Source organism: Antennarius striatus, chromosome 3, assembly GCF_040054535.1.
Source record: "Antennarius striatus isolate MH-2024 chromosome 3, ASM4005453v1, whole genome shotgun sequence".
Classification (NCBI taxonomy): Eukaryota; Metazoa; Chordata; class Actinopteri; order Lophiiformes; family Antennariidae; genus Antennarius; species Antennarius striatus.
The window spans coordinates 24,487,307-24,509,739 of NC_090778.1; the positions used below are offsets into that span (position 1 = coordinate 24,487,307).

Genomic DNA, 22,433 nt, shown 5'->3' on the forward strand with positions numbered 1-22,433 from the left:
TTGATATTTAAGATTCCTGTTATCTTTCCTTATTTGTGACCCCCTACATCCCCGAACAAACCCACACCCCTATCTGACCGACACATCCACCTTCACACAGAGACACACACACACACACACACACACACACACACACACACACACACACACACACACACACACACACACACACACACACACACACACACACACACACACACACACACACACACACACACACACACACACACACACACACACACCATGCTTTCCTTTCTTTGCGGCTTCACTGTGTTTGCATGTGATATTTTAGGCGACTCTGGGAGGGATGACAGTTCTAACTAGGCCTATTAGGTAATCCTCAGGGTGCCCTCAGCACTGATTTGAGCACCATTAATTTTCTATTATGGAGTGCTAAAGATGTGCCCCTGCACAGTCATTCACCTGGCTTATTGAGTCTCGCACACACCAATTGTGGACTTTTCCAGGGCAGTGTTGCTGAAGGTTTAGTGCGACCCCTCTGGGGAGCTAATTTATTATTTGCAGATATTGATCTGGCAGTGTAGGCCAGCCAAGCCGTGGCCGATGTTGACTCTACTCTGGCCTGTGGCGACTTTAACCCTTTCCAGGCTGAAAGCAGACACACATACCAGATAGATGGCCGGTGGCTGTCAAAGCGCAGCTATTAGCTAGCGCTATCATTCCTTTGCTTTTTCAGTGGCTCTCATATTGAAATTAGGAATTTATGGAAGTCATTTGCAATTAATAGAGGGTAGATTTTATCTTTTGCACTGTTTTTTTTTCTTTAGCAACCAAACAACAAGCAAAGAAAAAACTTGTTCACAAAACACACACACACACACACACACACACACACACACACACACACACACACACACACACACACACACACACACACACACACACACACACACACACACACACACACACACACAGTCTGGTCTGTCCAAGGGAAATAAAATCACAGTTAAGAGGAAGGAAAACAAATTTAGAAGGTCAGACAAAGCATTTATCAAGCTGTGTGTGTCTGGTGTGTAAATAGCAGAGGGACAGTAAAGGGCACGACTCTGAAACCACCAGATAACCACAGCAGATCATCACACACGGTCTCAGGATTCACTGCCGAAAATGGATATTTCTCAGAGGGTCGCCTTCAGAGCATTTGCTAATATTCTTTCTCCTGTATTGCTGTTTTATTTTGAACATAAAAGCGAGTTATTACTGCGGGCACCCATGTGACCTAAATGAAAGTCATCATGGAGAAGGAAAGAAAAGAAACCCATTTTGATAGATGGGCATTCCAGAAACTATAAATGGAATGTCCATTTTATTTATTTATTTTCTTACCTGAGCGGTTTGTTTGGCTGTTGCAAATTAATCTTCCATTAATTTGATGATTAATCTTGTCATTAAATGAGGACTGGAGTAAGAAAAGAATACTTTAGCCTATTTAAAAACATCCTTTCTCAGATAATTACAAGGAGAACAAGGCTACTCAGTGAGGTAATAGGAAATGAGACAAGAGCCAATATCCAGCCGTCATAGATGACTATATAAGGAGGGAAGTTGATTTAGCAATTTTCTCCATGTGTGTATAAAACAGAATTATGTCTCTGGTGAATGTTCTTGTGCTATTGACGCTCTTATGCTGCGCAAATGTAGTCTATCTCTCTTCCCTTCCCTCTCTCTCTCCCACACACACACACACACACACACACAAAGACACACACCAATAAGTTACTTCCCACAGGCCTCCTCAAGGCCCTGCTACAACCTCAGCCCGTCCCAACCCTAATTGGTTTTTAATGCTCTCACTAAACCTCAGAGGTCAAACAGCTCTCCTTGTGCACGCCTGTGTGTTTGTGTTACAGTTTGTGTTTGTATAAAAGTGCCGAGCCGAGTGTGTCACAGGAGGTATTACCAAGAAAGGGCAAAGAGGAAAGCCACAACCTGGACCGCTATGGCTGTGTCCTGTGACGACTGCTGGAGTATCACCAGTGTGAATGATGATAGATGTCCAGAGAGAAATTACAGGGGATAATAGACCGCCTTCTTCCTTTATACCAGTTGTTATGATAGCGTTTTACCTGATCTTTATGGCGTAGAACATAAAATAAAGGTCAGGAAATTTCCAGGGGGGTGGGGATGAAAGTGCCTCTCACCAATCCAAATTTGTCCTCACTCCCTCTGTAAAGACCATTTCATGGTTCACAAGCTCGTCCCTGTTGCATTTGGCTTAACCTCAGAAGTTGGCCCGTATTTATCTTCCATATTCATTCAAGTCCCTGAAACAAAGGTGGAGGTCAGAGAGAAGCCAGAGCTGATGAGGAAACATGGTGGAGTGGATTTTCCGCCGTTTTGCTGCGTAATCTCTGCTAATGCTGTTATAAGGGAGAGAGGGAGGACGGCGCGTCCGTGGAGCCTCGATTCGGGTTGGGGTGGGGGGTGGGAGGGAAGGAAACCGTCCCACGCTCCTTTTGCTGGTCCCGTGCTGCTCCTCAAACTGCATCGGACATCACAGGAAAGGACAAAAAGGGATTGAAAAGAAGTCTGATGGGGTTGATATAAAAAAAAAAAGGATATGTCTGTCCCATCATCCAGCGTCTCATCCATCGGATCAATTCGCCGTGAATGACCCGGCGCGGGGTGGACGTCGCCTCTTCATGCGTCACTATCAGATCAGCATCTGCACGATTCCAGAACGATTGAATTCAAAAGAGGCGCGCCTCGATCGAAACCAACAAAAAAAAAAAAAAAAAAGAAAGTGTGAAATCTAACATCCAACTCCGTTTGTTAAAAAAAAAGAAAAAAAAGATACATGCTATTGTTTTATCACGAGTAATTAGTTTTTACGCGGGATTTACATCCATTACAGAGCGTTGGAACCTGTGCCATTACAAATTGCTCTATATGTAAAAGGAGGAAATGCGGTTCTGAAGCAACACAGTTGTCAATAAGCATCAAGCAGCTGCCACTGATGCGCCTGCTGTCTCATCAGTAATCAGGCCAATCTGTTTTAGCAGAAAAAGGCCATACATGGAGCGGCATTGATGGAAATGTCTCATTTCAACTTCATGGTGCCTTGAAGAAGGCAAAACCAATCAGCAAATGTTCGTGAATTTGACGGCAGAAGCGTGGAAAATTCTATGACAACTACTTGGATTCAGTGAGGCGAGTGCCAGCACTTTGCATTAAGTTGCACTAAGCGCTAATTGGATGCTACCTGGCTCAGCATCACTAGCAGCTCTGAACAGGATCAGGATCTGGCTCCGACTTAACAGCGAGCTCTCTGGTGCTGCTGGCTGATTACCCTTAGCAAAGGGAAAACCGAAACGATGATGAGGAAGAAAAAAAACAACAAAAAAAACACAAACCCTTCTCTCGCATAAACCCTTGGCCCTGTTGGCACCGTGTGAGCTTTTTCTTATTTTTCCTGATGTCCCTGAAATTGATTTTCAGCCATGATTGCATCTCCTCTCTGAGGGTAATCAAAGATTTTTTTTTTTTTTATAATTGCTGCAGGATGACTATACATTGGGGAATAACAAGAACAGTGGTTACTTCCCCTTGCTGTCATCTACAGAATAATTTTAGCTGAGCACCACGGTATGACTTCACAAAATACCTCCCAAATGGTTTCCAGTTGAAGTCGTGACACCGTTTTTTTCACCGGGGCATGCCTAATAAAATCCAGCCCATAGGTTTGATAATGATAACACGCCATGATGTCACAGCTTTGTCTGTACGCCTTTGTTTTATTATTAAGAACCATCATTTGGATGGTTATTATGTAATCACTTCATTTCTCTTTTGGCTCTGAGATAGAAAAATGAAAGCCAGACGCTTAGAAACAGATCACTCCTCAAAACAGATCACTCCTCATATCCTGCTTGATTCATACGCAGATGAATTAGCCATCGACTCCTGGTAGCACGTTCCCTGATTTTTTATTTTATTTTTTTTACACTTTTTTTTGTTGCTGTGGCTGATTTAAAAAACATCCTGAGGAAGTCGTCTCGTATAAGAGAGACATCACCATCCTGGAGCCACCCTTTTCTGCCACCGTGAAAGATGGTCTCTCGTTTTATGCAGGAGTGTAACCGGTGTTTGCAAGGGGAGAAACAGATTGATGAGAGGGTGAGGGGAGAATAATAAGCTGCACAGGGCAGTTATGACACCCATTGTTTCACAAATGCCCTGCAGAGGTGTGTCTCCAAAAATGCATCATTGTGTAAAATATTGACCTAAAGCATATCATTACTCACTTTCTGGTATGCACTCGCTTTTTCTCAAAGGAAGAGGCTTCTAAACGGTAATAAACTGCTCTCACCCTTCTATTATTTCTCAAGAAAATGTACCGGGTCCTTCAACGCACACACAAAAGAAATTCACATACCGTATGGTTTGTCAGAACAGAACCTTAAAACCTCTCTCATGCTAAGAAGAGCTAAAGCAACGGCAAAGTAACCTTGAGCTCCTCAGCGTTTACACAATTCGTCTGACCCCGAAGCTCACAGACCTGCAAGGAAGGACTTCTGGAATGAAAGCGAGAACATTTTCACACATTAATGAAGTAAAAAGGTATCAATGAGTAAGATTAAGTTAACATGAAGTTTCATAAACTAACTTCCGCTCTGCTCAGGAAGTAAAGATGGAACCGCGACAGGAGATCGGAAGCATGTGATGGATGAGGATGGACTTTTAACAGACAAAGTGGAATGGCAGAACAAAGTTCTACAATTAAATCAATCGTTTAACATAAATAATTGGATTTACCTTTTAAACCATCACCAGATTTAGGGTAATTTCATAAAATGAAGAATAATCCTTTGCACACCAAAAAAATCTTTCATGGAAACTGTTTTTAAGCGCTGGTGGCACTTCTGTATGAAAAGTGTCTTCCAATTAGTCAAATAAGAAATTTGATGTTATCTGAAATCAGCTTTCATGTGAGATTTTCTACCCCTTATTATTTTTTTTTTCCTGTTCCTCGCTGGAGGCAGGGCTTTGTTCTCTTTTCTATTTAATTTGTTGCCAACCTGTTTTATTTGTTCCTGCGGTTGCAGAAATCGCCTTTTGACCTAGATGATCACAAAAACTGAAGCGAATTGAAAAGGCATTGATGCCCGGAATTCAAGTGGCCGGTGCACGAGGTTATCCATCTTCCTACCTCTGTGCGGTTTCACTTTTTTGCAGTGGTCAGATTTTAGTTCCTGCTTTGCTGTTTTCATTATCTTAAGAGGGCAGAGGAGAGCTTTTTGTAAGCGACCTTACAAACTACCTTTTCCAATTCGGTACAGCAGCACATAGATCTAGATGCGGCTCACACCCCCCCACCCCCCCACCCCCCTCCCATCGCATGCAGACGCACTTTGACTGAGCACAATCTCCACTATATGTGCTGAATGTGACTATTCTGGGCTTCGGAGGACAATTAAAGGAGAGTTTTTCACCAGAAAGGCGACATAAACAATTTATTATCAATTTATTCTACCAACTCACAAGAAAAACAAATCTTGTGTTAAAGTTACTCTGTTACATCAGGATATGTTAAACATCTACAACTATGAGTATGTGGGGTTTTTTTATATAACGCTCCGTCATCCAGATAAATGCAAGAGCAATATATGAAGTAAAAATACATCTTAGTTCGCTTTTCAGATGAGATATGGCTCATTTTCCAGCTCATCTTGTGTTCTTGGCTCACTTTCTCACACACACACACACACACACACACACACACACGCACGCACGCACGCACACGCACACTATATTGCCATATCACTCTGACACCTGTAAAATATGGAAGTAATGATGTCTACAGTGGATGAATGGCTAAATGAGCCTGCGATAGAGGCTATATAGTACCGCGTTCACCTTGGGGTCACTCATTTGATTCAGGGGTTGCTCAGCAGTGATCAGAAAAAATTTCCATCTAATGGTGGAGTAGAAGAGAAGGGACTGGGCAAAAAGCAACTCAATGGTCCCTCGGCTCTTGGTTTCCTTCATAATACAGAACAAGCCATTAAAGCCAGAAGCGCTTTCTGTAGCTGCTGCTGCGCACAAATCTGTGAGGGTGAATTTAACGCGATCGGTTGTCTTTACGTACGAGTAAATGTCCCTGTAAGAACACTGAGCTCATCTTTTGCTTTTTATCTTGGTGACAGATCGTTATGTGTTCATGGTAGCCTCCCCCCCCCACAACCAGCAACCACCACCCCCACCAATCTCCTCTCTTATTGTATTGTCTGAAACCATTTCTGCTTCCTGAAACCGTTTTATTATTTTAGCAGCTGATCGGACATGTCCACCTCTACCCATGATTCCCTGCAGGTATCCATGCATCCGCTTCAAATTTTCCACTCCAGGTAGGCAGTTTGTTCCTTTTAGAGGCCCGTTGATATTCTTCAGTGTGTATGTCAGCATCAACACAACAGCACTGAAATGTCCAATATGGCGATGTGGTAAGTTAGTGGTCAGTTATCTGTAAATACAAAGCTGTACTTTTCCTTTTCCTTAAGGGCGATCTGTAAATGAGAGGCTGATTTGAGTTCTGGAGTATTTCACTGGTTTCTCTGCTGCCCTTTGGAGTTCAGGGAGGCCCCGGTGGGGGCTGGAGCGCAGGGGAACAGGGGGCGCTGTGTAGGCCGAGGCTCGGCATCTGCCAGGCCAGCCTGTCCACAGTTTGTTCCCTTTCCAGCGCATTCTTATGTAATGATCTGTGATAAACTCCTCTGCAGTCAAGCCGCAAATCCACATCGGTGCACTGGCTTACAGGGCGGCTCTGAGAAAGCTGCCTGTGGAGACAGGGCTTCGAAGCTAGCGCACCTAAACACACACACCGATGTGTATTCTCACAATTAGATTTACACAAACAAAACTTTGGCCAGCCGTGTCATGGGGGTTTTTGTATTTCCTAGCCAATGGTATAGTCTTGGCTGCCACATTGACACGCAGGAGATTTCAGCAGACTTTGGTGGTTCTTGTCATTCCCAGCACTTTCCCCTCTCAATACTAAGTTGCTCAAAGTCCCCGTGACAAAAAGAACCTACTGATACCCTCGTCGGCGCCAGAAACGGCAACACAAGAAGTCCTGCCTCTGCTTCCTGTCTCCGAACAACTTCGACTTCTCAAAGCTCAGGAGAGAGGGGTATTTTTCTGGATATGTTTTGACCTACTGTTGCGTGTTTTCCATCATATACCTCGGAGACATCGCTTATATTATTATAATTACCCATCCATGCATGCACATTGTCGAGATAATCATATTTTGTACTATATTTTGCAACAAATTGGGGCACAAAAATGAAGAACAATGCCCTGGTTTTGAGTTCAAAGAAATAATAACCATATTATTCTCTTGCCATGTTTTTTTACATGGGTTCTTGGATCTTCGTTTTGTTGTGTATTTTCTAGTCTGATGCCAGCAGAACAGGGGCAGGGGATGACGATAGAGTGGTGTATTGCAGAAGACTGAAAGCTGTGCCAGCAGGATAAGAGAGTGAAAAAAACAAAAAACAAAACAGAGGGTGTGTGTGTGTGTGTGTGTGTGTGGGGGGGGGGGGGTTCATTAGCATAACTAGCGGGATGCCCAGAACCTTTCTGGAGTGGCATGTTTACGGCACCAAGCTTTGGCAAGAGCACACACATTTTATAGGGTTTATTAAGGAGACAAGGGGAGACACAAGCAGGATCGGGGATATTGACGTTGTATGTTTTGGTGTTTGCATGCTTTTCGTGTGTGTGTGTGTGTGTGTGTGTTCGACTGTTTGCGCGTGTGGGGTCTGCTTTGGTTTCAGTGTCCGGCTACTTTTACATGTTTGTATTTTGGCTTAAGTGCCCTTTAAAAGCTACGGAATAGAAAGTACATTCATAAGCCAATCCTCAAGAATGATCCCATTTCAGAGGAGGGGAGAATGGGGCTCTTTGTTTAGCTCTGGATCCTTTCATCTCTCTGAGGTCATTTTCACAGAGCAAACAGGGAGACTCATTATCAACCTGCACCTGAGAGGTCAGAACCTGAACTCTCCCCCCCTCCTTCCTTTCTCCTGTCCGCACCCCCCCCCCTCTACTCCCCTCGTCGCCACCCTCAGCCGAGCCTGTGCTCGCCGCTACCCGTGGTCCGCTCTCGGGTTTATTAGCGCAGAACATCTTTTCCAGTGACTGAGCTTGCCCTTATTGTCTACAGCGGTCAGGGTCAAGTCAAGGGCACTCAGCCTAGATTGGAATCATTTGTCACATGGTCCCGGACTGGAGCTGATTTCAGCAGAGGCCAGGGTGAGGTACACGGCGGTTCCAACACCACCTCCGACATGGGGAGCAGAGGAGAGCAGCCACAGGACTACGCAGATGGCCTGAACATATTACACAGCCACTGCTTGCCAACAAAAGAGCCCCCCTCCTTTCCCTCTTTATTTGCTTGCAAATTTAAAGGGAATGAAACGGGAGATTAGATTGAGAACATAAATAGAACATGTCCTCTAGGTTGTCGGGACATATGCCTCGTAGCTGGTTCCCCGACTTTTTTTTTTTTTTTTTTAATCTCCACATGTGGGGTACAAATATTGCCGAGAAAATTGATCTAATTATAACTACAGCTTGTAAATGAGGATGGAAAATAAAATAAAAATTGCAAAGTATTGCAATTTATCTGAGAGGAAGGGAATTTTTTTTATTTTTTTTTCCTTTTCCACTTCTTTTCATGGTCAGCAGGAACTTGCATGAACAATGCATCGTGCTGAGGTAGCATGTGGAAAATGACTTTAATACACCATATAGAATGGCTTATTGCTTTGGTCAATAGGACTGCGGTGAAGATGGTGTATCCTGCCGCTTGGGAAGGTTAGACCTGTCAAAGGGCTGCAGTGACTGATACTCAGACCCTACTTATGAGCTCTGTAATGGGTGTGTGTGGGTGTGTGTGTATGTGTGTGTGAGAGAGAGAGAGAAAAGCTGACTGACAAGCAAAGTTATAGAGGTTGACACATACACACCTTGTCATTAAACCACAGATTAGTCCATTTGTTTTCTTATCTTTTTCATACACTCACGTAGAGACTGCACACACACAAAAAATAATGCGACAGCATAAAAAACTGGAAAATAACAAACATTTACAAAAGTCTGAATCAAATGAACGATATGTTTTTCAACAAGCTACCGAAGGAGAATAAGAAAAAAAGTGGAAATACAGGGAAAAACAAGGGGAAATGAAAGATTGAGCATCGGGGCATTTTAGCTTGTTTTTCCTCCGAGAGGGCAAGTGTGGAGGTGAAGGTCACAGAGAGACTAAGCACACAGCTCATAAACAGCACAGCTGGAGGAATCATTGAAATATAGCCCTTTGTTTTCTCTGGGCCGTAATTGGCCCTAGAGCCGTCCTCCCCTTTCCACCTTGCCTCTCTCTCTCTCTCTCTCTCTCTCTCTCTCTCTCTCTCTCTCTCTCTCTCTCTCTCTCGGTTTATCTCCTTCTCTGCACGTGTTTTGCACAAGCGTGGTGCAGTTTAGAGACCCAGACAGCCGAGGCTAATGACTCTGGGGTTAAAGGGCACACCTGCGGTCACAGAAACGATACAGTATACACTATATACAAAAAATATAAACAAAACGTGTCAAGAAATAACAGTCATAGCCGTATAATGTCCCCCCCTACCACCACCACCCCCAGCCTTATTGAAGGTCAGCAGTCAGCTTTAGGTTTTTTAACACCACATGAGAGGGAAAGAAAATACTGATTCTAATGCTGTCAAAGGTCACCTATATATTATTTAAATGCTTCGCTTCTACAAAACTACACAACGCCATGTTTACAGTCCTCCTTGTTATGTAAAGGAGCTCCCGCTGCCCTTTGCGTAATTGCTTCAGACAATGATCTCATCAGGCGGAGGTCAGCTCACCTCTAATCGTAAATCAATCAGCATACTTGGTCGGGCCCCGTATCACCTGACCCAGGGGCGGAGAACGCCCATCGGGTCGGATTCAACAGATGCTGGAGGTCGCCGAGCGTTGTGGTTTTCTAAGTGCGTGCATTCAGATATTCTCGTAAGCGCACAGCGAACAGGTCAAGAGGAAGAGAAGGAGCTCGCTTATCTTTACAGTGGATGAAAGAAATGAATGCTTCGTACACACCCGGCTGATTTAAATCTACTCTTCATGTGTGCACCTTATTCATTCTATTGATTATCAGCAGTTTGCTTCACTGTTGACTCATTTAGTCTTAATTTGATGATGGTGATGAGAATGATGCTTGATTATCAAAATCAAATCAGAATTCTTTTTTTTTCTTGCATCGCAGTTGCTCATGTTTCACCTCTGAGAAATAAAACCAAAAAAAATAATAAAAAATTTAAACATAACATGAAATAACATTAGGATTACAGAAAACAATTTGACCTTTGAATTAAATTTGATCTGGCATTAAATTCATATTTGTATCGTGTTTTTCAGTTTTTGTTTTTTATTCATGTTGCTGCCTGTCTAGCTCTGAGAAAATCAGATTTTTTTACTCACGATGTGACCTTTCCTGATTAAATAAAGGTTAAATAGAAATAAAATGTTATTAAGACTGCAGAAATGTGAGTCAGTGAGTACTTCCGTCTAACCTGAAGTGCTTTGCTTAAAAATCTTGGAGGGATAATGCTGATTTCCTTCCCTGGAATTCCAGACATCGGATAGAAGACCGACATTCATTCAGGCCTGTCAATATTGACACAGTTGATGGGGCCATACAGAGGCTAAGATCAAACTCAGATGCCCATGTCCTTTTTTTTTAGTCATGTAATCAAATGCCTTTACTCAAAACGGATTCATTTTCATTAAGTTGACAGTGTTGGAACACTTCTTATGGGATTAGCTCTGGTAGATAGCGGTCGCTCCTTCTGACTGGATACCTGCGATCTTTGAGCAGAGAGGAGAAAAACAGTATCAGATCCAGCCTGAGATAGCAGGGCTTTACCGTATAATTACCATGTTAACCCAGATGATTCTCTCTGATCTCTGCAAACACGAGGGCGCAGGCCCCACCAGGCCGGCTTAGGCACAGATCTGTCACAGCGCTCAGTGGGGCTCTGGGTGTATGTTAGCCTGCTGCTAATAGGACATTTAGAATGATCTGCATGTGCTTTATTTTAAAACCCTTGTGTGTTTTAGTGCAGGCAGTTAGCTGAAGTTAGAAATGTGAATTCTAAAAGAAAAAAGAAGAATAAAAACATGCAAATGGTCTCATGAAAGGATTTTATGAATTCTGAAACCTCTGTCTCTGTTTTAGATTTTGTCATGCCTGGAATATTTTCTGATCGGGGGAATGTTTTGCGAGGTAAAACTTTATATTCCACAGGAGCTCGTCTTTAAAAGCACAGAAAGAAGGGATATATAAGATGTGAGACCCTACCTTCACTGGGTGTTATCGCCCCAGAATGTGAGTGGAGATTTCGTCTTTGGTTGCTTGCTTCCTAAGCCTTATTGATCGGTGGGCGTTTTTTTTTTTTTTTTCTCTCTGCCCATTCTCCAAAGTCACTAGCCTTGCATCAATTCATCTTAATCTGTTTGCTTTCTAAACCCGGAACAAGGCATGTCTTGTTTCTTGGTTTGTAGGAGTCTCTCGGCTGGCTTCCCTCACATCCTTCCTAGCCGGGCTCCTCCTGGGTGGCAACAAGAGGCTTTTCATATCGAATCAAGTGTTATTGAGTTCCCCCACACACCTCTTATATTCTATCCTCTTCTTCGTTCTTTCCATCCCCCCCCCCCCTCTCTTCCATCCACTTTTAACAAAGCATTCCTTTAATGACTGTGGGATTATGGGCCAACCTTTTGCAGCCAGTTTGCGGGCTAGCCTGTAATCTGACCTCATTACATCTCCTGTGACATGCTCCTGGGTCACCATGGAGAGTCTACACCTTATCCTTCTGAGAAGCCAAGCTGCACACAAGCCCCCACCTCGGGATGACACTCAGTCAACCAAACCAGGCATCCAGGTCACCCCTCGCTGCTATATCTGTCTATCAAAGCGTAGGATCCCTTGATCCTGTTCCCTTCCCTTACCACCTTCTCCATTAAACCGGCAGGATGAATGGACGTTTGTTGGGGAAGATAAAGCACAATTCTCTGATTTCAGGCTTAGCAGTGCCACCTGTAGAAGAGACTCTACAAACTCTAATTTCTAGATGCTTTCTAGAGAGTTTTTTTTCCCCATGAAATACTTGAAACATTTTCTGATGAGGGAAAACTAATCATGGTGGGGCAGGTTTGGCCCTTGTACCCCCATTTGGGTCCCCTCCAATATATAAAATTCATTTAAAACACAACTAAACAAAAGTTATGATTGTCAGATTTACCTTAAGGGTAATAAACTGGTATATGTTATTGTAAAATATTAATTAAGATGTTCAAGACTTCCTAAACCAAGCGTTGATATTTTTACTCAGTCTTCTCCCTATTTATCCTTCCTGTCTCCATTGCTCCAATTTTTCCCTCAGTCTATCCCCCTCTCCATCCCTTCACTCCTGCTTGCATCCCTTTATCCCACCAGTATCTGAGGTGCAGGTGTTGACAGCTAGCTGGCATATTGTCAGGCTTACTATGCAGGATTGCACAGTTGCATTGCACTTGAGAGGACAAGGGAGGCCAACACAGGTCCATTACATCACCCCCATCAACACTGATTGGACTCAGGACGGTGGTCCATGCATGCTCATGTGCGGATGCCTTGGCCCGGCCCATATGCCTTTAATACAAGAACAGATGTGAGGCACAGACCTTGAGCGCTCTCTCTCTCCTCCTTCCCTCCCACTGGCCTGCACACTGTCTCAAGCCAGCCATGTCGTCCTTGGCTATGCTTAGTGGGCTGCTAGTTAAACAGGTTTAATGGAAACTAACTGGCATGCCTACATGGTGGGGTGGAGATGATTTTTCTTTCAGATGGCCTCCCTCCAAAACCGTCTGTTTTGTTCTGCAGTGAGAAAAAGAGAGGGAATCAGAAGTCCAGGCAAAAGGGAGAAAACTAATATTGGCAAGTGATACTGACCCTATACATCATCCAGTCTTTTTGGGATTCGGTTTCCTTTACAGATATACCAAATAGACCAAAACTGGTTTATAGAAATGTGTCAGCTGCTATCTCATCACTTCTCAGCTGTTTTTGGTAGATGATAACTAGAGTTCAAATAAACCTCACTGTCCTAAAGGATGCTTCCTATTTCACTGTGTGTTGAACAAGAGTGACAGATTAATGATCCTCGTACCTAAACTGCAGGAACCTCCATGTAGGAGTTGTATTGGATATCAGCTGTATGAGACTCTGCCGTGTCCATGTGGTAATTTTTTGGACCTGAAACACTAGGCACTAGGGAGAGTCAAGCAACCCCCATATCCAGACCTCATTTTGCATTCAGATGAGCCAATGGTCCGGTGATGCTGCTCCTCCAGCTGCTACGTCAGTGTGCTGAAGCCTATCATTGGTGTATCACCTTATTTTAGGCTTCCTTCTTATCTGGGAAGCATTAACACAGAGACTAAACTGAGAGAGGTGAAGAAATAAAAAATGAAGGGATCCATGGGTGTGAGTAGATGGATGTAAACATATATAAGGAGAAAGGGGAAAAAGAGCAGAGGAAGCAGCCGGGTTTGACTCTCTTAAATCGAATCCCTCTCCTGTTAGCTGTGCCAGAGCAGCATGGATACAGCCAATCAGGTCCTGAGGTTTCTGGCAGCTATTTCCTGGAGAGGGATTACCGACCCCTCCTATTGGGCGGGACAAGGCCTCCTGGTCTGAATTCATCAGCGACACGGCCTACGAGATGTAGGAAGCAGGTTAATAGACACTCATCAGACATCTGCTGCTGGGTTACAGTCCAATAATCTTCTCCCTGGATCTGCTGCCAGCGATTGATGACCACATTTTTTTCCCCTTAAACCCTTCAACTGCCCTCCCTTCCTCTTTCCCTCCCTCGCTCAGTCTTTCCCTCCCCTCCTCTCCGTTCCTCCCAACCTCTCCTCTGAGTACACACAGACCAATGCACTCCAGACAGGTCCGTGGCTACGTAAATGTGCGCACATTTTTAACCTCTATCCCGCTCTCGCTCATACCGATCACTGTCCTCCCCTGATGGCAGCAGACTTTTCAATTTGAAGGGCCGCTTCCGATGGAGTCTGGTGACAGATTTGAGAAGCCAGCGGTGGCTCAGTGTGGCTGCGTGATGAAAAGTCTGCTGTCACACAAGAGCCAAGTGTAATCTTCTCTTCTAAAGAGCACGGCCTACATCCTCCTGGTTTCAAACCACTTCCTGTTCACACAGGCAATAAGGAATGACAATCTTTGGCAATGTCCATCTCTCATTCCTGTCTTTTCCATGTCTCCATCCTGTCTCACTTGCTCTGTCTTTTTTAGCTTCTGTTAGGGCATGAAGCATCAGCTAATGCCACATGCATTTTATTTGCTAATATAACCAGGAGTTACACATGTTTTTTTTCCCCATTTAGAGGAAGCTTGCATGTTGCTAGAATGAAATGAATTCCCTAGCTGAGCCTTTCTATAGCACAGCAATGGTGATCTTTCAATTGTTCTGCATTTTCTCTAAATATAATGTACTGGATTTATTCTTTTCTTAGATTCCTTATCAATTGCTACCCCCTCCTCAGACCTGAAATGTTCCCTATTGCCCTTATTACTAAAAATAACTATTGAGTATTTCCAGCGTTCGAGGTTAGGATTACACTCTGGGGTATATAATGACTCTCCTAATGATTGCGTCCACGTAGCTCCAGTGAAAATCATACAGCTCCTCACTTATTGACTGTTTTCTCAACCGGGTTCAGAGGGTAAGTAGAGAGTGAAGCTCTCTCTCCCTGCCAGGTTATTTATGACTTTTCTTCCCCAAAGTTATTTTTCTTTCTGTGATTGCAGAGTGGTGTGTTAAATCCGACGTGTCAGGAGATTACTCAGCCAGCTGTCAAGTGCACATGGTCAATTTGCCGTGATGAGAGGAAGTGGATCGCACAACCCCTGGAATCTTTCAGTGGAATCTCTGGAGGAAACCTACACACACACACATACACAAATACACATATATTCACACACACTCAGGGAGGACGCCAATGTGGTAGTCATTTCGGTCACCAGAATCAAATGGGTGTTCAATGGTTTCCACATTTCTTAAGATAACATTATGAGAAGGGGAAAGATCGGAGGGCCGGGGCAATCAAACATGTACTGTTTGGTCATGTTTTTATGGAGGGAGAAATAATGGGGTCACAGGATGAAAGGTGAGACATGTGAGAAGTTTCTGGGTTCAGCTGCAGGACAGTGCCACTTGCTTCTGACCTCAACGCAGTTACGGTTCGCTGTTGTCAAAGGCGACCTGTTGCAGATGCCCTATGGCCACTCCTTGCAGCAATTAATGCAATTGGACCTAATAACTTTGGGAATCGCTAGAAAAACACGACGGGAGAGGTCAGCGGGGAAAACCTTTAAGGTACCGAGCACATGTTGGAGTGTTTAGGTAGGCATCCTTTGAATACTTTCTCTAAGAATGGATGATATATGAACATCACATGGGGTTCACTATCTATTGTAGGTTAAGGCCCGGCTTGTGTGGACACCTTAACCGTGTAGTGCAATGAAATATAATAAATACTGTGACTGGTGCACCTTGAGTGGAAACGTTAAAGCTAAGCTCATTTTTATTTTCATCCAAAAACTTTCCAGAATTAAACCCAGAATAGCAGAAGAAAGGAGCGTACGCATCGCGTATCGTACCCTTTGAAAAACAAAAGTTTAGCAGGGCGACACCCCCCCCCCCCGTCATGCTATCTGTTGATGCGAGCGATTAATTCGCTCTTTAACTTCTCTCTGATGCATGAGAAGGGCGTGGCCTGCAGCAAAAGAGTTATTCATAACTGCAGATCCCATTGTCCGAGGGGATCTGCATTGGGAAAAGGGAGCGTTCCACACGGGCTGGTACCCGAGGTCCAGGGTCTCGGACGGAATCTAGAACAGAGAATGAGCAAAGGGGCGTTTCGTCCGTTCACACTTGAGCTCTGCCCAGCCATGCTGAACCCCTCGGGCCTTCATCTCCTCCCCAGACCATCGTCTCCTCTCTCCCTGCATCAGAGTGATGAAGTAGGGATCATTATGGTCACTATGGTGATATTAGACTAATGGAGTTCAGGTAGTACCGGCCCACCTATACTCATTAAAAAAGGCTAAAGTAGTTAAGAGACAATTAAGAATGGGGAAGGCTGAACCTTTGGAACTAAATATCTTATATTCTTGCGGATGACACATCACATATACATTTCTAGTCGGGGGGGGGGGGGTCTTTGTGCAGTGCTGCAGTGCAATGGTATGGAAACTTTGCAAAGTTCAGAAATAATTTTGTTCTCCTGAATGAATGCAAAAACTTGCTAACAAACAAGTCTGGTGTACTCATGGTCACAGACTGTCTGAGACTGTAATGAGGACTTTTTTTTTTTTTTTGTCACAATGGATCTCCTTCTGATCCTCGGTGAGAAGTGAATTCCTGCCGTCAGCAGTCAGCACTTCCCAACAGTAGCTTTCTGCCGCACAAATCCACGAGCCAAGAGATTTTTGAGCTCCAGTGACGCCATATTTGAGGCTTCTGTCACATTCCATGTTCAGACTGGCCTCTGCCTCGGCCACATGATTTGCCACTCTCCTAACTCCCGATGCCAAGAACCGACGTCCTCTTCTGACACAGGCCATCTTTAAACACTTCTGTCGTCTTCCAAATTCCTCTTTTTTTCTGATTCTTTCGCTCTTACATTCCCTGTTTTGTTTTTTTTCTGTCTCTCCCTTTCATTTACATTCCCCCTTTTGTGTTCCTCCTCAGCGATCAGGCTTACAGCTGAAGCTGATTCAGGCATGGAAGGGATCAGATGATTTCAGCTGGAAAAACTGCATTCTTTTTGCAGATTGCTTTGAACCCTTCTATTATCCAGTTGCCTGTTTTACAGTAATACCCTTAAACAGAAAGACAAGGATGTACAAACCTTTGCACACTTTGTGTCTGGTCCAACAGCAATCAAACAGAAACTGGTTGATATCCAGAAAAAAGCAATTCAAAAAGAAATATTTGGTAATGTCGTGACCAAAAACCAAACAATGTCTTCTCTTACATGAAAGACTCTCACTTGCTGACAGATTAGATTTCACAACGTTTCTTCGTGCAACAGCAAAAGTGTGATTTTGACATGCGTGCCAACGATAGCTCTATTATGACAACGTACTGAGGGTAGTTCATATCACATTGTGTTCTTGTGTACAACAGGGCTATGTTGAATACAGGGTGTGTCCAATTGAGGGGGTTCAAGGGTGATCCAGAATGGGCGATGGGCGTTTCTCCTTGTTCACACTTGATCTCTGCCCAACCATGCTGAACCCCTGGGCCTTCCTCTCTTCTCAGAGCCCATCATCTCCACTTCTTTCCGTGCTGCTGGGTAATGGGCTGTGGAACGTTAAGGTCACGGTGGCTAGCACAGGGCTAATGCAGATCGGCCGGGCCGCCCAACCTCTTCTTATTAGGCGTGTAAGCAAATGGGAGACGGTTAAAGGGATGCGGAGGGCACGTCTGTATTTAAATTGTTTTACATGAATGACAGTATTTGATTCCCGTCCTTCATGCATGCTTTTCTCCATTTCTTCCTCTCCCTTTACCAACTTGTTCCATCCATGTATCTTCCCAGTCAGGAACCACAGGAGGAACACCATTATTCCAGATAGAGGTGTTAGCAGAGTTGGGCCGACCTGTATTGATCGCCTGTGAGAGGACATTGAGCGGGGGAGAAGGACTATTTGCTTTAAAGTTCAATGGCTCTCCGCTGCTGTTAGTGTTGCAGCCACAGGAGCAATCAATATCTAGACAGGGACCCGTGTCGTGAAACACGCTCCCCATTTAGAAACATCATAATGCCGTGGATGCTGTTAGCCCACAGCCAGAGCTTGTGTTCATGATTTTTTTTTTCTCCCTTTGCTCCCCCACCACCACCACCACCACCACCACTTCCTTGTATCTAGGTTGTCATGTTTCCCCTTTTGCACCTTACAAGCTGCTTTCTTATTCAGTACTGTAGGCTGGGTTTTTAGCATGGCGGGCTGGAATCAGTGTGAATTGTAATTATAGATGATACACGTGGCTGGGAGGGAGAGATAGAGAGAAAACACAGAGCAGAATAAAAGGCAAACAGTCATTTGCAGCAAAGGTAGGTGTCACAAGGTAACTGATTATGTAAAGAACACAGTGAAGGTGTTCAGTGGTGTGTGTGTGTGTGTGCGTACGTGTGTGTGTGTGTGTGTGTGTGTGTGTTTGAGCTTCTGCACTACCCCTTGTTTGCCCACGAAATAAAAGATATATAATAAAATGTGCTCGCTGCATTTCTTGGCTGTGGTTCAAGCGCTGAGGGGGAAAAAAGAAAAAGGGCGCTATTGTTTCTAGTTCAAGGTGTGTAATGCACAGAGGCGTACATACATAATGGGGTATTGTCAGGGGGTTAGTGGGGGATATTAATGCTGCGGTTTGCCCATGCTATTTGGTGCAGTGTTGCTCCCTGAAGGGAACAGTCAGAGTGGGCTGCTCTAACTACTTTACCCTCTCCAAACCCCCTCCCTCCCCCCAAGGCCTCGACTAGAGGTCACTCTGTTTAGCACAAGAAGCAAAACCCATTCCTACCCTCTCCTCTCCATAAACATCCCTCCTTGTTTCATTTTGTCCTCAGTCCCCACCCTCTTTTTAAACCTTCTACAGTACCTACACTCACCCCCCCCCCCTGCACAGTCCCTTTCTCCCCATATGCATATGCATAGCTGTTCTACATTGTGCATGCATTTGCAGAACCCCCCCCCCCCCCTTTCCACACACACACACACACAGACACACACACATACACTTTCTTCTACCAACACTTTTACCTCTGCCAACACTCTTCCTTATAGGCTTCCAATGAACCTGTTTATGTTTGAACATTTGCACTGGCATTTGAACTCATCCCATCGATTTCTTTATGGCGGGAGGTGGCGAGGCAGTTCTTTAAAGGGGTTGAAATCGACCATCTAAATATTTGACTAAGAGGTCACAGAGATCGCTCCAAGACCGTGCGAGACATACAGGCAGACAGGAAACGTGACAGAAAGGGGAAGTGGCCGGCCAATCTCGGGAGAGGAAGGATGCTGATGGAGCGGCAGGGAACAGGGAGACTGCACTGCTGAACACAGGCTGCATTTTATTTGACCTCCACAAGAGGGTGCTGCTGGACAATCCATTCCAGACTCAAGAAAGGGAAGAGAGACAAAACTTCCAAAACACCAACTTATATATGTTCTCATTTAAACATCCTTCAGTCTTTCAAGCAAAGTTATGTACTTAAGTTGCAGTCACAAAAAAACTAAATTGATTGTCCCTGCTGTTCTCTAAGTACTGCTATTATGCACGTGTGACAGCAATTACATGCTAAGCTGTTAGTGACATGAAGCAAAATTGACTTCACTCTTCCCTTGCATTGTCAATCCGCGGTTTTGCCTGAGCAGAAATGTGTTTCAGAGATAAATCTGAATGGAGAAGGGGTCTTGACCGACACAAGGAAGAAATATGGAATAACGAATCTAATTGAATGTCTATTAAAATTATAATTTCCGCCTGATTGGGAAAGTGAGTGGCAGTGTCCAGAGTATTACCTGCCACAGCGTTCCTCACTTCACCAAAAACAAGTCTCACTCGCTCTCTTTTTCTGTCAGTCTGCCATCCCTCTCCTCCTGTCTTCATCTGCACATCGTTTCAGACCTCTCCTCCAGCTCCATCCTATCTTGCAGCATTAGGATATACAGATGACAACATTTGGGGCTACAATCCCCTCCCATTATGCCCACCATGACAATAGCCCCAGGGCATATAGAGGGGGCTCATGTACAATCTCCTTTGGATCTTTTATGCTTAAATGAATAATGAATACAAATATGAAGTGGAAACAATTGCATGTCTTCTGTTATTAGCTTAGCACAAAGTATGTATTTAACTGTACATTTAACATTACCAGCATATGTTCCTTGTCAAGTCAATGCTGCGTATTGACACTATGAGAAAAGGATTTGCATTACAGCGGTGGTTGCCTTCACAATAGCCCGACTCTATAATCCACTTGTTATCGCAAATTGTTTAAATAGTGGTAATTACTGATCTCTTTACATTACATTCTCACCCATTAACAAGCTGTATGCCCCCCCCCCCATCTTCCTCAGTACCTTCTTTCTTGCACTACAGTTGCACGCCGCCGTGGCGTCTGTAATCGTGGTGCCTGTTGTCATGGTGTTCAGAGCCCATGCCAGATGTCATACTTTACTTTGAGGGAGAGAGAGAGAGTGAATCACGCTAGAGGCTATTTTGTTGTCAGTGATTTAGATGAAACACGTAGATGTTAAAATGTTACACTCGCCCTACAAAGCTTCCCCAGTTTTTTTCCCTTTCTTTTTTTTTAATAATTTTTTTTTTTTGAGAGAGAGATGGTAAATTTACCTTGAGGGTATGCAGCCCTTTGCTCTGTTAAATACAAGACACACTCAAAACATTACTCGAAATCGGCATGAAGAAGCAGTTATCGGAGAATAGCTGTAAGATGCTGCGATAAAAGTGTTTTTGTGTTCTTTTCAGATTTTATAAAAAGGCTCAACTGGCAGTCACGAATTTCATATTAAATTGCATTCTCAGTTTAGCATATTAGCACGAGCAGTAACATTCAGACATAAGATGTTTAAGTATGTCTTTTTTTTAAAATGCCACCAGCTTGAAATGTGTCTTATAATTAACCAAAATCTACTTCTAGAATCCCTGAGTGTGCAGTTGTGTCATTTTGCCAAAGTTTTGCACTGGTGTTGTTTCGTTTACATTGATATCAATGAAAATATAACACTACTACGTAATTTGGATTTGATTAGTATTTATTGCAGTTCTAAACTAATCAATTCGATTCCGGTTTAAATACATTTAAATGAAATGCTTATTAAAGCTGAAACTACGTATACAGTAAGTGAAATATGTGTGTGTGTGTGTGTGTGTGTGTGTGTGTGTGTGTGTGTGTGTGTGTGTGTGTGTGTGTGTGTGTGTGTGTCTGTGCATCTGTATCTGTATTTTTGTATACCACAAGTTGGTTAAACATATAAATACTGTAAATTAACTCAAGGTGGACTTATTATACAGTAATATTTCAATATGTTGTATTTAATTGCTCTTGTAGAAGCATGGTGTAGCCAAACGTGAAATATGTCTTTAAAACTTTAGTGTTTTTTAAAAGCAATCGTGGCAAAAATGTGATGTCAAAAAGTTACAGGAACACCAAACACGCATTTGTATTTATTCATGATGAAACAATGACTTTTTTTTTTTTTTTTTTGAAAGTAAATATCCATAAAAAATTGCACGGTTGTTGTTAAATCAAATTAATTCATTTTTTATTATCATATGAATATGTAGATTTTGTTGTTACAGTAAATAGTGGAGCCGGTGTGAATGAATTAGAGTGTAACATTTTACATTTAGGCAATAATTCATCACCTAACATTTATTGGTTTAATATATGGGAAAGCAATTTTCACTACCAGCACTGGGGTAAACATCGTTAATCAAAATACATTATTATAATGAAGCTGTTTTAAAATGTTTATTAAAGGAAGTAAAAAAAAGAGAGAGAGTTACCCTTGTTTTGTGCATCTTTCCATTGTTGCGATAATTAATAGCTAAAGTGAGCGTTTCCTTTGCCAATGCAGATGAGGAGCCAGAGGAAGAAAAATAGCTGGACTGTAAATTTAATAATGGGCAGACTTAACCTGGAGTGATGGATATTATGTAATAATACATGAGTGGTACATGCAAATGCACCCAAAGATGGCAGCCAATCAAAATCACCAATGTAAATATCAAAACTGGTTGGTTGATTCTCATTGGACAGTGGGTGGCCACCAGGTTTCTCTGATTTAAAAAAACAAAAAAAACCCCAACAACATCCCTTGTGTTGTGAAGGTGAGAGAGTGTGCATGTGTTTGTGATTGTGTTGCTATGATGCTGACGGGTGGAAGCGGTGCTGTTGGGTTGAAACGCACGTTGCGTCTCGTTTCTTCCGTCATCCGTTCCGATCTCTCGGTCAATCGTTTAGTTAGCCTAATGAAACACTTAGTGGCTTTGGCCCCCCGCCATTAAAATTCAGTGACAGCTCTCTGTCTCTCCCTTATCATCTTCTTCTTTTCTCTGCTGTGGCAGGGATGAGGAATCACCCACCACCACCACCACCATCTATGACACCACCACCACCCCGTGAGTGCCATTTGTTAATGAAGGCCAAAGTGTTAGATGATAAATATGGTTGAAGAGAAACGGCACATGTAAGTGATCTCATTTAGGAGCATTACATTTGAATTTATTGGGGTACTTAGAGGGGAC

The 22,433-nt window shown here is 43.4% G+C and overlaps 1 protein-coding gene across 1 annotated transcript in view; it reads left to right on the forward strand.

Moving 5' to 3' along the window:
* LOC137592789 (uncharacterized) overlaps positions 1 to 22,433 on the forward strand; it is a 268,825-nt gene that overhangs the window by 70,120 nt on the left and 176,272 nt on the right. The window lies entirely within an intron of this gene.